The sequence below is a fragment of the Wolffia australiana genome, chromosome 5 (genome assembly GCF_029677425.1).
Source record: "Wolffia australiana isolate 7733 chromosome 5, ASM2967742v1".
Classification (NCBI taxonomy): domain Eukaryota; kingdom Viridiplantae; phylum Streptophyta; class Magnoliopsida; order Alismatales; family Araceae; genus Wolffia; species Wolffia australiana.
In genome coordinates this window covers 13,128,317-13,143,798 of record NC_135839.1, presented here as the reverse complement: position 1 = coordinate 13,143,798, position 15,482 = coordinate 13,128,317, and the positions used below count along the sequence as shown (strand labels likewise).

The 15,482-nt window shown below is 44.9% G+C and overlaps 1 non-coding gene and 1 pseudogene across 5 annotated transcripts; both read left to right on the top strand.

Annotated features, from left to right (window-relative positions):
- Positions 1-5,853: 5,853 nt before the first annotated feature.
- On the top strand, positions 5,854-13,205 carry LOC144703259 (callose synthase 12 pseudogene; annotated as a pseudogene). Of its 4 annotated transcripts, none has more exons than XR_013581511.1 (4): positions 5,854-11,213; positions 11,327-11,367; positions 11,945-12,065; positions 12,988-13,205. The product of XR_013581511.1 is annotated as a callose synthase 12 pseudogene, transcript variant X3 (transcript). The 4 variants fall into 4 exon arrangements; XR_013581509.1 differs by having other exon boundaries at positions 11,323-11,367; XR_013581512.1 differs by lacking the exon at positions 11,945-12,065.
- LOC144703987 (small nucleolar RNA J33) lies at positions 8,816-8,890 on the top strand. Its single transcript, XR_013581687.1, has one exon. It is a non-coding gene; the product is annotated as a small nucleolar RNA J33 (small nucleolar RNA).
- Positions 13,206-15,482: the final 2,277 nt, after the last annotated feature.

The following is a 15,482-nucleotide window of genomic DNA, read 5'->3' as shown; positions in this document are numbered from 1 at the left end:
CTCAACCAAACAAGCATAAACTTCAGCGACAGCTCTTTAAAATCTTCTTATTGGGCCGGTCAGCCCAAAACGCAGGCCCATTCCCTATTGATGACGTCAGATGAAGCTCGTCAGGCGCAATTCTCGAGGAGCGGTCCACGTGTCAGTTACTAATCCGTGATTAAGTCCATTAATTAGAGATTCTTTCCGCCGAGCTGTGCAAATCATCTGAAACGGTTACATGGCCGGAGATGATTGGCGGAATCTAGAAACTCAACCGAATGGACAAAATCTTCTTATTGGGCCGATCAGTAAAAAACTCAGGCCCATTCACTATTGTCAACGTCACTTAAAGCTCGTCAGGCGCAATTCTCGAGGAGCTGTCCACGTGTCAGTTACTTATCCATAATTAAATCTATTAACCGGAGATTCTTCCCGCGGGCTGTCCAGGTCATCGAAAAGGTTTACATCGCAAGAAATGATTGGGGAAGTGTAGAAACTCGACCGAACAGCTCTTTAAATTCTTCTGATTGACCCAATCACCCCATTGGCCCAAAACTCAGGCCCATTCAGTATTGCTGACATCACGTAAAGCTCGTTAGGCGCAATTCTCTAGGAGTAGTCCACGTGAAAGTTAGTAATCCATAATTAAATCTATTAATTAGAGATTCTTTTCGCAAAGTTGTCCACATCATTGGAAAGGGGTTATGTGTAGCCTTTGACATTTTGGACCAGGGACTGGTTGGCCTGGACCGAACTACGACCGGCAGTCCACCATTTCCAGGGGGGACTAGCCGGTCGATCCGGATCCGGTCTGAAGGTCAGACCGGACCAGTACCGGTTTATGTTATATTTAAATAAATAAAAAAATTGTCAACCCACACACTCCCAATCGCCCCCACCATCACTACCTCTACTTCGGGCGCTCAGCGCATCCGCCACCCCCGCGCTCCTCCGTTGCCCCCCAAACTAGTCTGGTGCCCCTCCCCCTCCGCGCGCTCAGTGCTCTTCCCCCCCCAGCGTGCTCGCTACCGCCGCCATCCCCCACTCCCCGCACCACTCGCTCGGTGATGGAAATATATGCGACCGGCAAGCCAATCACACATTCCACATCTAGTTCTATGTTCATTAATAAAACATTTTCATTATAGTGCACGTGGGATGTGTATAATGAAGTCCATGAATACATTATCAGACTTAGTGAATTATGATGAGATCATAATATGGAGATCACTAGTCTTTAAGTATGTAATCTAAACATTCATATTCAAGGGATACGCGAGAAGGACATCGAAGTATCCGAATAGAATAACACTATCTAGCCTCACTCATATGATGATTATGGCCGATCCCGTAGCCATTAGTGTGGAGACACTAAGGATAGATACTAGGTATTCTTTATCGGAAAGAGTTCACTGAATTGATTCGTATGAATCCCTGAATGATATTATACTATACTGTCAATCAGGTTGATTCACATCACGATTGTGTAAGTAGTCCTTAGACATGAGACACCAAATATGTCTTGAGGACAGATGGTTGTACTTTGACCATGGCCAACGATTCTCTAATCATGGGATTCTAAACGGTCTTAGTTTGGGTGCATCAAGAAGTTCACTAAGATGATTGAGTAATCAATATGGGATCCTCCACCGTCGTTATAAGAGTTGACAACTCAAGGAAGACGATATGATAAGGTCCTTGGCCAAGGTAGTGAAATATTGGAGAAGAGTTCTCCGATGATTTTTGAATGCATCAGTACTAACTCGGATGACCGATTAGGGTTTGACAGTTGATCATACCCTAAGTGGTATAAGGAGCATCAAGTGGATGAGAGATTATATGTACACGATAACTAATGGTGAACAGGTTCAATGAGTGAGTCGATATACACTCCTTTGTATCTTCTGGGACACGAGATGTAGCTTGGCACCCCACGTGTCGTAGGCTCGACCTATCGATTGGGTTAAATCGATCCAACGTTAATTAATTTATATGATGACATAGTTAATTAATTTGGGAGACCAATAAAGGTTATTGGGCTGCTGGAGTTGTTAACTAGTCTGATACATGGGCCTAGAGGGTCACACGCCAATGGCCTTTTGGACGTCGGAAGATATACTTAAGTTTTTGGGGTTTTTATGAAAAATACCCATTTAGTATAAATAGGGGAAGGCCCTGAACGAAATTCACACATGCTAGAATTGTTCAGGGGCCTCTCCCCTTCTTCTCCACTCTCCCCACACCCCTCTCTATGCCCGATGTGATCGGAACGACGTAATGACGCCAACGAAAAGAATGGGGCTCGTCAAGAGAAGGAGGAGATCCGACGTGCGGAGGATCACGTGAATACATCTAGACGCTGCACATTTGAGTTTCTTGACTTGTCTCGCTCTGAGATCCAAGAAATCACGGATGCGATCCGTGGAAAGATATTTCGTTTAATGATTTTGTTGATGTCGTTCGATTCGTTCAAGTCTTTTGTTACAAATCAGTTTCATTTATTCATCCATGTCAAGGCCCTCTAGAACCCAACACTTGGCGCGCCCCCACCCCCTCCCCATGCGCTCACCGCTGCCTCCTCTTCCCCCCCAAAACCCACACCACTGCCAACACCCCACCCTCCTCCCTTGCAATAGCCGAGGCATCCCCTCTGCCCCCATGACGAGCAAAAGCTTTGATGAATATATGCTCTAGCTGATGAAATAAATGATGGAGCAACTAAAAAGGATGAGGTTGGACCAGAAACAATAATTTTAGAGAGGATAGAATCTCTCGTGAAGAGACAAGGGAAGCATAGCCAACCTGGATATGATCAAGCCTGATGTTAGGGAGTTGAGATTGACTCCCCAAAAACTCAACTTCTACCTCCAGCCCTAGTTAATTTTACAAGATTAGAACGCAACATCTATGAATATAATCTCTAGTGAATGCAAATTTTATTTACGTGATTGTCATGAACTACTTCGCTATCAGATTTTGAGAAAAATGTCTAAGGCAATAGAGTATTATAGAGTTTTTTCATATATTAACTTATATATGATATGCTCCATTCGTTTATTAGATAAAATTATGGAGTAACAAATTTACAAATTCATTTGAGTAATTTAATATTTTGGAATAATTAATTTAAAGCTCTTAAAATGGGTGTAAATATTCTATGACAGTCGAAGTATAAACAGAAAGAATAACTTGATATATGGTGTACGTATTTTATAGGATATATTCCATCATCAAGTGGAAGCGATATATCTTGATGATATTTTTATGGTTATCAAAATTGAAAGTATTCAGCTGTATTAGGACCGGACTGGACTGGGACCGAACAAGACGGGACCAGAACCGGACTGAACTTCATGTAAGTTTTAGGTCCATGTCAAAAAATCGGACCAGACCCGGAGTGTCAAACCCTAGTTACGTGGCTTAGAAGGATTGGCCGTGTGTAGAAACTCAACCGAATATACAAAAACCTCGGCGATAACTCTTTATAATCCTCTTGTTGGGACGGTCAGCCCAAAACTCAGGCCCATTCACTATTGCTGACGTAACGTAAAACTCGTCGGGCACAATTCTCGAGGGTGGTCCACGTGTCAATTACTAATCCATAATTAAATCTGTTAATTAGAGTTTTTTTTCTAATGTAGGATTACTATGACTGACGCAAGCAGGATTGGCTAACTCAACTAGGGACGGATAAAACATACCACAAATCAACACAATCAACTTCGAACATTTAAATCCGATAAAATATTGATGGTGCGGCCCCTTTCCTCGGTCGAGGGCGAGAGGATTATCTTACAACCACCGCGATGAAAAAAAGCTACAAATCCAATATCTCAAACAGTCGATCACGAGAAGATTCAAAACCTATTTTGCTAAGTCAAACTGTGGTGGAAAAACACGCGAGAAAATACTAGATAAAATGATGCGGATCACCAAATAGGGAAGGGTGGACCTTTAGCGTCGGTGTAGCGCAAGAGGGCGATGCAGAAGTTGTTAACATGTTATTGGTAGGAGTGAATGACGTGAGCTTCGTCAAGGTGACACGGATCCAACTACCGGTTAGTTGGCGGGGGGTCAAGGGGGGAGTCGCCCCCTTGCAGGGTTTGGGGCAGCGCTGGTGGTTTCACGCGGCGCATGAGGGGATAGGCGGCTACATGTGGTGTGCACGGGCGGTTGTGCGCACTATGGGCACGAGAAATCGTGCGTGTTGTGGCCGCGGGCAGCCTTGCGTGCAGTGGGCGCAGGCGACGCTGTTAGCTGTGAGTACGGGCAGCGCTACGCGTAGTGGGCCTGCGGGCAGGCGTTGTGCACGCGGTGCCCGCAAGGGTATGTGCTGCGCATGGGTGGGCGATGTGCATGGTGGCGGAAACGGCGTGCGGTGGATGCGCTGGTGGTGGCTATGGGCAGAAGATCTTCTCTCAACAGCTTCAGCGATGGCAAGCGGCGGCGAGGAGATTAAGGCAAATTTCTCTTAGAAGAAATTTCAATTCCAAAAGAAAATCACCAAGTAATTGAATACATCATTGGCCTATGCATATGTCTTGGATGAAAGAGAAAATTTAAAATAACTATATATTTAAATATAGTTTTAATGACGCTCGGATCCCACGTCTGAAGTTGGTGGTCATGACACGAGACGTCTATTACGGCAGTGGTGTCACACCCGGTGATGGTGCGTGGTCGTGTACGCCACCACTTTCCGTCGAGCTGTCCACATAATTGGGAAGGGGTTACGTGGCGAGAAATGATTGGCAGAGCGAAGAAACTCAACCGAACTCACAAAAATCTCAGTGACAACTCTTTAAAATCTTCGTATTTGGCCTGTCAGCCCAAAGCATCGACCCATTCACTACTAGTGACATCATGTAAAGCTCGTCAGGCTCAATTCTTGAGCAGCGATCAACGTGTCAGTTACTAATCCGTAATTAAATCTATAAATTGGAGATTCTTTCCGCCGAGCTATCCAAATCAATGGAAAGGGCTTACGTGGGGGGAAATGATTGGCAGAGCGAAGAAACTCAACTGAACTTACAAAAACCTCAGCGACACCTCTCTAAAACCTTCTTATTGGGCCGATCAGCCCAAAACCTAGGCCCCTTCACTACAGGTCACGTCACGTAAAGCTCGTCAAGCGCAATTCTCAAGAAGCAGTCCACGTGTCAGTTACTAATCCGTAATTAAATCTACGAACCGGAGATTCTTTTTGCTGAGCTGTCCACATCATCGGAAAGGGCTTACGTGGCGGGAAATGAGTGGCAGAGAGAAGTAACTCAACCGAACTTACAAAATCTTCTTTAAAATCTCATCGATAGCTCTTTAAAATCTTCTTATTGGGCCGATCAGCCCAAAACTCAAGCCATTCACTACTGCTGATGTCACGTAATGCTCGTCAGGTGCAATTCTCAAGGAGCAGTCCACGTGTCGGTTCATTAATCCCTAATTAAATCTGTTAATCAGATATTCTTTTCGCTGAGCTGTCCACATCATCCTAAAGGGATCTACGTGGCAAGGGATGATTGGCGGATTTGTAGAAACTCAAACCGAACAGCTCTTTAAAATCTTCTTATTGGGCCAGTCATCCCATTAGGCCCAAAACTCGGGCCCATACACTATTGCTGACGTCACATAAAGCTCGTCAGGCCCAATTCTCGAGGACCACGTGTCAGTTTACTAATCCATAATTAAATCTATAAACCAGAGATTCTCTCCGCCGAGCTGTCCGCATCATCGGAAAGGGGCATTTAAAAAAAGAAAAGAATAAAACCTTTAACTTACGTGGCGGGGGCTGATTGGCGGAGGGCAGAGGGTGGGACCCGCCTGCTTTTGCCGCCCTCGTCCTTCTTCTGCGATTCCCGCAGACTACCCGCAGCAGCGATGAGCCTGCGAGGCCGGCCGAGCAGCTTCCCTCCCGGCGGAGCTCCGCCGGGCCGCGGCGGCGATGGCGGCGCTCCGCCCTACAACATCATCCCCATCCACAACATCATGGAGGAGCACCCCTCTCTGCGATTCCCCGAGGTCCGGGCCGCCATGGCCGCGCTCTTCGCCGTCGAAGACCTCCGCAAACCCCCCTTCTTCCCCTGGAACGAAACCCTAGATCTCCTCGACTGGCTCGGCGCCTTCTTCGGCTTCCAGCAGGACAACGTCCGCAACCAGCGCGAGCACCTCGTCCTCCTCCTCGCCAACGCGCAGATGCGCCTCAATCCCCCTCCAGAAACCCTCGATTCCCTCGATCCCCGCGTTGTTCGTCGTCTCCGTCGCAAGATCCTCGGGAATTACTCCTCCTGGTGCGCCTACCTCGGCCGAAGATCCAGCGTCCCCGATTCCCGCAGAGTCCGCGGTTCCACCCCTCTCGATCTCCTCTACAGTTGCCTCTTCCTCTTGATTTGGGGCGAATCCGCCAATCTCCGATTCATGCCCGAGTGCCTCTGCTACCTCTTCCACCACATGGCCATGGAGCTCAACCTCATCCTCGAAGACTGCTACGACCCCGACACCGGCCGCCCCGCCCTCCCCGCCACCTGCCGCGAGAACGGCTTCCTCCTCAAGGTCGTCACCCCCATTTACAACATCGTCAAGATGGAGGTCGACGCCAGCAGAAACGGCACCGCCCCTCACTCCGCCTGGCGCAACTACGACGACATCAACGAGTTCTTCTGGAGTAGCCGCTGCTTCCGCCAACTCCAATGGCCGCCCCGGCTCAATTCCAAGTTCTTCGCCGCGCCCCGCAGCAAGAACTGCGTCGGGAAGACGGGCTTCGTCGAGCAGCGGTCCTTCTGGAACGTGTTCCGGAGCTTCGATCGGTTGTGGGTTCTGCTCGTCCTCTTCTTCCAGGCCGCCATGATCGTTGCTTGGGAAGGGAGGGAGTTTCCATGGCAGGGTCTGGAGAACCGCGATGTGCAGGTGCGTTTGCTGAGCGTTTTCATCACCTGGGCTTCTCTTCGATTCTTGCAGTCTGTGCTCGACGCCGGCACTCAGTACAGTCTAGTCTCCCGGGAGACTGCTTGGCTCGGCGTGAGGATGGTTCTTAAGAGCTTCGTGGCCGTCGCCTGGACTACCGTCTTTGGAGTGCTCTATTCGAGATGCTGGGATCAGAAGAACAGAGACAGGCGCTGGTCTGAAACCGCGAATTCCCGTGTGATTACCTTTCTTGAGGCCGCTGCCGTGTTTGTTCTGCCGGAGATCGCCGCTGTACTGCTGTTTTTGCTACCCTTTGTCAGGAATTTCGTGGAGAAGACCAATTGGAGGATTTTCCATGTCTTGACTTGGTGGTTTCAGATCAGGATCTTTGTCGGGAGGGGGCTCAGGGAAGGGGTGATCGACAACGTCAAGTATGCTCTCTTCTGGGTTTCTGTTCTTTCTGCGAAGTTCACCTTCAGCTATTTTCTCCAAATTAAGCCCCTGGTTGCTCCCACGAAGGTGATTTTGAAGATTAACAGGATCGAGTACCGGTGGCATGAGTTCTTCGCGCATACCAATAGGTTTGCGGTGGTTCTGTACTGGCTCCCCGTGGTTTTGATCTACTTGATGGACATGCAAATCTGGTATTCTATCATCTCTTCCTTTGTGGGTGCGCTCGTCGGCCTGTTCTCTCATCTGGGTGAGATTCGCAATCTCCAGCAGCTGAGGCTGAGGTTTCAGTTCTTTGCCAGCGCTTTGCAGTTTAATCTGATGTCCGAGGACCAAGTTCTGAGGCCGAGGGGTACGATCCGAGCCAGGCTTCGAGATGCTATTCTTCGGCTGAAGCTGCGTTATGGGTTGGGCCGTCCTTATAAGAAGATTGAGTCTGATCAAGTGCAGGGGACGAGATTTGCGCTGATATGGAATGAGATTATTCAGTCGTTCAGAGAAGAGGACATTGTTAGTGATCAAGAGGTGGAGCTCCTCGAGCTTTCCCCCAATACTTGGAAAATCAGGGTCATTCGTTGGCCTTGTTTCCTTCTTTGCAATGAGCTGTTACTCGCATTGCAAGAGGCTAAAGAGCTGGAAGGAGGAGACAAGAGTCTCTGGCAGAAGATCTGCCAGAACGAGTACAGGCGCTGCGCGGTTGTCGAGATTTATGACAGTGTGAAGTTCTTGCTTCTCAAGATTGTTAAAAAGGGCACGGAGGAGCATCAGATCATCTCAAACTTGTTCTCAAGCTTCGATAATGCGATTGTTTCCGGGAGATTCACAGAGGAATTCCGGATGGGCGTCGTGGACACCATTCTCTCTTCCCTGATTACACTGGTAAATCTGCTGCTCAAACCTAATAAAGACATGGAGAAGATTGTGGATACTTTACAGTCAATATATGAAGTTGCGCATCGTGATTTTCCAAAGATGAAGAAGACAGTGGAGGAGATGAAGCATTTGGGCTGGATTCCGGTCAATCCGAGCACTGCTGCCTTACTCTTTGAGGAAGCTGTTGACTTGCCAAGTCCAGAAGACTTAAACTTTTACAAGCAACTGAGGCGGGTTCAAACAATTCTCACCTCCCGGGACTCGATGACCAACGTGCCCAGAAATCTAGAAGCACGCCGTCGTATTGCGTTTTTCACCAACTCCTTGTTCATGAACATGCCTCGTGCTCCCAGAGTGGAGAAGATGCTCCCTTTCAGTGTTCTGACTCCTTACTACAGCGAAGACGTCTTGTTCGGCCGAGAACAACTTCAGAAGGAGAACGAGGATGGCATTTCAATCTTGTTCTATCTACAGAAGATTTATGATGATGAGTGGGAAAACTTCATAGAACGCATGCGTCGAGAGGGGATGACTAATGATGATGACATCTGGGGAGACAAGCTTAGGGATCTTCGTCTCTGGGCGTCTTATAGAGGACAGACACTAGCCCGAACGGTCAGAGGAATGATGTATTACTACAGGGCGCTCAAGATGCTCTCTTTCATTGACTCTGCCAGCGAGATGGACGTCCAAGGAGAAGAACAGAGCGACTTCTCTTCTTTTGGATCCATGCTTATGACTCAGAACGGCTTGCGAGGCAGCTTTGAAGACTCTGGCCGATCTCTAAATCTCAAAAGTAGCTTGAGCAGATCTGGCAGCAGCATCAGCCGCTTGTTCAAAGGTCATGAGTATGGCACCGCCCTGATGAAATTCACCTACGTGGTGGCCTGTCAGATTTATGGCTCTCAGAAGAAGAAGAAAGATTCTCGCGCTGAGGAGATTCTCTACTTGATGAAGAACAATGAGGCTCTCCGCGTGGCTTATGTTGACGAAGTCAGCACGGAGCGAGATGGAGTAGATTATTACTCCGTTCTGGTGAAGTACGATCGAAGACTGGACAAAGAAGTGGAAATCTACCGTGTGAAGCTTCCCGGACAGCTGAAGCTGGGAGAAGGCAAGCCAGAGAACCAGAACCATGCCATGATCTTCACCAGAGGGGATGCTCTGCAGACGATAGACATGAACCAAGACAACTACTTTGAGGAAGCCCTGAAAATGAGAAACCTTCTTGAAGAGTACTCTCAGTACTATGGGGTGCGCAAGCCCACCATCTTGGGAGTCAGAGAGCACGTCTTCACCGGCTCGGTGTCGTCTCTGGCGTGGTTCATGTCTGCCCAAGAGACAAGCTTTGTGACTTTAGTGCAACGTGTTCTGGCCAACCCATTGAAGGTGAGGATGCATTACGGCCACCCTGACGTGTTCGACCGGCTCTGGTTCCTAAGTCGGGGCGGCATCAGCAAGGCCTCCAGAGTCATCAACATCAGCGAGGACATTTTCGCCGGATTCAACTGCACGCTTCGAGGGGGGAACGTCACCCACCATGAGTACATTCAAGTGGGCAAAGGCCGGGACGTCGGGCTGAACCAGATATCCATGTTTGAAGCAAAGGTCGCTAGCGGTAACGGCGAGCAGGTCTTGAGCAGGGACTTGTACAGGCTGGGACACAGGCTGGACTTCTTCCGGATGCTGTCCGTCTTCTACTCCACTGTCGGGTTCTACTTCAACACCATGGTTGTTATCTTGACTGTGTACTCCTTCGTCTGGGGAAGGCTGTACTTGGCGCTTAGTGGCCTGGAGGATGCTTTCAAGAACTCTGGAACCAACAACAACCGGGCCCTTGGATCCGTGCTGAACCAGCAGTTTGTAATCCAGCTGGGTCTGTTCACTGCTCTGCCAATGATCGTGGAGAACACTCTGGAACACGGGTTTCTTCCTGCTATATGGGATTTCTTGACCATGCAGCTACAATTAGCGTCTGTGTTTTATACTTTCTCCATGGGGACTCGAACCCACTACTTTGGGAGGACGATACTGCATGGGGGAGCCAAATATAGAGCCACTGGCCGGGGGTTTGTCGTTCAGCACAAGTCCTTTGGCGAGAACTATAGGCTCTACGCCCGCAGCCACTTTGTGAAGGCGATTGAGCTGGGTGTGATGCTCACTGTCTATGCCGCTCACAGCCCGCTCGCCAAGAGCACTCTGGTTTACATCTTCATGACTATTACGAGCTGGTTCTTGGTTCTTTCATGGGTGCTAGCGCCGTTCGCGTTCAATCCTTCAGGTTTTGACTGGCTGAAGCTTGTCGAGGACTTTGACGAGTTCATGGGCTGGATCTGGAACAGGGGCGATGTGTTCACCAAGGCAGAGCAGAGCTGGGAGACGTGGTGGTATGAGGAACAGGACCATCTCAGAACCACGGGTCTGTGGGGGAAGCTCCTGGAGACAGTGCTTGACCTCAGATTCTTTATTTTCCAATATGGGATAGTTTACAGGCTGAAAATCGCGGGGGGGAGCACCAGCATCGTCGTCTACCTTCTCTCATGGATCTTCATCGTGGTGGCCGTGGGGCTGTTCGTGCTCATGGCCTATGTTCACGATAAATATGCTGCCAAGGAACACCTTTACTATAGATCTGTGCAGTCTCTTGTGACGCTGCTGCTGCTTGTGGTGCTTATCGTGTTGTTGAGGTTCACTGGGTTTGAGATCGTTGATATTTTTACTAGTCTTTTGGCCTTCATTCCGACTGGGTGGGGGCTGCTGCAGATTGCTCAAGTGGTTAGGCCATTTGTGCAGTCCACCATTGTGTGGGACATGGTGGTGTACTTTGCCCGTCTTTATGATATCATGTTTGGGCTGATCGTTCTAGCTCCGGTGGCGCTTCTGTCGTGGTTGCCTGGATTCCAGTACATGCAGACGAGGATCCTCTTCAATGAAGCCTTCAGCCGTGGCCTTCAGATATCACTCATTGTCACCGGGAAGAAGTCTGAGCTCTGACTTATCTTGTTCACTAGGTTGGTATTTTCTTATTTTTTTTATTTTTCTCTTTTTTGCTTGGGTTTTGTTTTTGGTTAACTGAAATGTTGGATTTTCTCTCACTCCCGTTCTCCATCTCTCCTGAAGTTAGGCACGTAATCGGTGAAGGTAGAAGATGAAGAGACATGTAGGGTAAGTATATTTTTGTCGTTTTGTTGGCCTTGGGATGCATTTCTTTTCCTGTTGAATGTATCTCTATCGCTTTTTCCTTGTGTTTATGCATGTCCCTCAGCAAACTAAGTAGATAATAGATTTGAGGAAGATCATAGTTAGAAGTGATAGAGAGACATGCAAAAAGAGACCTAAGGTTGGCGCTGAGAATGTTTTAACTTTTACTCCGTTGAATTTCTGTCCCATTTTCTTATGCCTCCACCAGTTTATCAATTTATCTATTTATCCATTTATCCATGTATGCAAAGAAGGACACACTTTGGTTTATTTTAGATGAACTGCCCCTGAACAGTACTGCCGGTGCACCAAAAATTTTTAAACCAGTTTTCTGGTTCCGGTTTCCATCCTCAACTGCGGGTATATCAAAGTCGAAGGGAACAAAATAATTAAAAACTATGCTCTCTCTCTCTCTCTCTCTCTCTCTCTTCTTCCATTTCTGCGCTTACAGCGGAAGCTGCCGTCTTTAGTTTTCTTTATTGATCCAGTCTTATTCTCTCTCCATTGAGGAAATCTCTCTCCGTCTCTTATTTTTCTTTAGAAATTTCCGTGAGGGAGTAGGCGAAGCACTCTAGCGATATGAGTGGCTAATGCTCGTGGTAACTTGGGGTGCGGGGAGTTGGAACTTTTATCGCCTGACAAGGGCTTGAGGCGTCTATTCCGTATGTTTTGATATTTTCACTTGTTTTCCTTTTTTGGTGCCCTTTTTCACGCTGTGTTCTTTGAGCTTATTTTCACTTTATAGACACTTATTGACGCGGAGTTCGTTGAGCCTTGCTGAAGGAACATGATCTCTGCGAGTTTTGTGCTCTTTTATTTTTTTGCTTACAATATTAGAATTTATGAATCGTAAGTGCTGGAAATATCGAGTCTATTTCTGGTGGGAGTAGATCAATCTACCTTATTTTTTATGTTTCATAAATATCAAATCTACCTTCAAGAATCCACCTCAACCTGGGACCCTTGTGTATTTCTTGATTGCCGTGTAGTCTTCGCAGGATACTTATTCGGGAAATCGATTTTTTATTTTGGCTTCTTATTCTTTTCGCTGGGTAGCCTGCTCCCTGGTTGTTTCATTACTCCATATACCACATGAATATATGAATCTGAAGATATTCTATCTTTTTATCCTTAAAAGAGTTTTTCTTTTCTGAACAGAATGAATATCTTCCTCTTATTGTCTTCTCTTTAAATGGGGATAAGTTTCCTTCTTATTATGAGTGTTATGTTTTCCACCTTGTCATTCCAAACAGATTTTCTGCATGCGATGGGCGCGTTGAGTTTGATACATGATTTAGAACGAAAACAGTTCCCTCCGTCTATTTATCGGCTGATGTTATGTTTGATTTACCTTTAAGTCATCCCTGTTCTTTTATGGTAATGCAATTTTAAAACCAAAGTAAACACTCTTCATTGAATGTTACATGTCCGAGATTGGTCTTGGTCTTCCATAGAGTGGCTATTTATGCCTTTTCTTCTTCGTTTATTTGGTAAAAGATTGGAAACCGATGATGTCTGCCACTCTCCAATGTATCCATTCCGGGTTTAAGTTTGAAATCTAATATATCTGTTTTTCCTTCCCAGGCTGCAATTTTGTTGTATGACTATTTGCATCAATGGAAGGAGACTCGAAGTCTTTTGTAGCCCACTGGTTTCTGGTGCCACACAAAAGTATCTCATCAGATATCCATTGGTAAACCGTTCTCAGTTTTCATGTTGTATCAAGTTTTATTTTCTAACTTCTTTGAAGTACTTGATTAATTAAAATGCTTGTTTATGCCTGAAATTTTATTTGGATCGAATGCACTCTGGAAACTCCAGAAAAATTACTTGGGATGAAAAAGAATAGCTGAGGGATACAATAGCAGTATCTCCTGAAATAGGTCAAACTGGGGTCAGGTTGACTTGACCACCACATGAGTTGAGAAACCCAACCAAGGGTCAGCCACCTGACCTTTTCATGAGTCAACTGTGGGGCCAAGTTGACATAGAGTCGGGTCCACAAAATGTCCTATCCAGAGTTAGGTTCAGGTTGCAAGGCAGACCCTTGACCTGAGGACAGATAGACTAGGGTTGGCCCGACCCAAGCCTGATACCAGATGATATCGGAACAGATATTGAACCTGTCGGCTGATTGCCAATCCTTCCACTCTATAAGAAAATATCTTCTTCAAGCTCTTAAAAAGAATAAAATAGCATGACAGAATTCATTTGTAGTGAATATGAAAGAAATGGTCATGCACTATGTAAATATTCTTGACAGTAACATAACAATGTTTGATCATTATTCAAACCTCTCTGAAAAGTTTTAATTAAAAACCCAATATCTTTATCTTTGAGGAATTATTGTTGGAGCGATGAGAAATAAATGCATTTAAGCAAGCCACTGAGATAGATTTTTTCAATTTTATCTAGATCGATATCCTTTCTTAACTTAAGGGCATTCAATGTTGCTTCCAAATATTCAGGCATCTTTAGAGGTTGAAAATTATGCAATGACTTTATTGAAGATAAATGGTTTGGATAATATTCTTTATCAGGTCCATAATCTATTTTTCATGATTTTAGAGGAATCATAATAAAAATGGACTGATTATTTTGAGATCATTGAACTTTTGAATTATAAGGCTCATACGAATCTAGAGTTATAATTTTTTTAATTCATAATATACAAATAGGAAATCATCCTGATAGATAAAATAAAATGTGGTGACGCACATAAGAGTGTGATGAACCAGAAATTAGCCTTAAATTTGCAGTTGAAGGCTTCTAGTTTTAACTATGATGTTTATAATGTCCTTATGAGCATAGAGCGAGTAAGGTTCGAATCCACCAGGAGCAAGTATTGTACAAGCAAATTTTATTGTTAATTTGTATTTTTAGATTTTTATATGTATTTTGAAATTTTATTTTAATTTGTATAAAGAAAGCTAGGGAGAACTAGTTCAAAATAATTATAGGAAGGTCAAAAATATGAATCCTATTTAATCTTTTATACAAATGTTATACAATAATTTTGAGAATTGTAATACAATTTTATCGTAAAAATACTAATCGATTCTAAAAAATACCTTAACCAGCGCTTTGGGAGCACTAGATGATGGTAGATGGAGATGGACATGAGTGGCGAGGAGTGGATAAAAGAGATACTTTGTTGATTGCAATGGAGATGATAGTGGATACGCCCCATAAGTGATCGAGCAGGGGAGAGTGATGACGATTTTACCATCGCTGGTGCAACAGAAAGGGAGGAGGATATGAGCCAACGAGCAGTGGAGTTGAAGGTGGTGACCATGATAATGGAAACCTAGGCTATAAGCGATGATAATCTAGGAAAAGGGATGAAGACGCGTGTTAGAAAACAATGAAGATCAAAGTAACATTAGATCTAGTGGTTCTTTTTCTTCACATATCTTGATATGAATGCCACTCCTTCAGTTCTTCACTCTTGGATTACAGGAAAGGAACCCCGACGAGATTTTGAATGAGTAAATCACCTTAGTAATTGATAATTCCAAATTTAGGGGTTTTATGTCCTTGTTTTGATTCAACTTAACCAATAATGTTTATGAAAATTTTTCACTTAAATATTCTAAAATTATTATAGGGCAAGTAAGGGGCCGATCTACAAAAAGGCAGAAATTTAATTTCAGAATGTTTCTCAACCTTGGAATGAAGGACATGAGTTTAAATGTGAGAAATATAATTTCTGAGATTTTTATATATGTTTAGTAAATTTATATAACTTCCTATGATCTAAATTGAAGCACAAATACAAAGAAAAACACTAAAATATTTTAAACTAATTTCATAATTTAATTCACACTCAAAATAGAAAATAAATATTTTTTGAATTTTATGGAATTTAATTGACACGAAAAACCACTACAAATATTAAAAGCGAGAGTTAAAGATTTTAGAATTTTTGTAGATGCAAAAATCACTGAAAATTGATTATATTAATTTTAGAGTTTTTTTCTGATTTTTTTGGAAATTTTAAATGCAGAAAATAATTTCCTAAATTTTCCTGAAATTTTCTGATTTTCATGATTTTAAAATGCACAAAATAAGGAAAATAC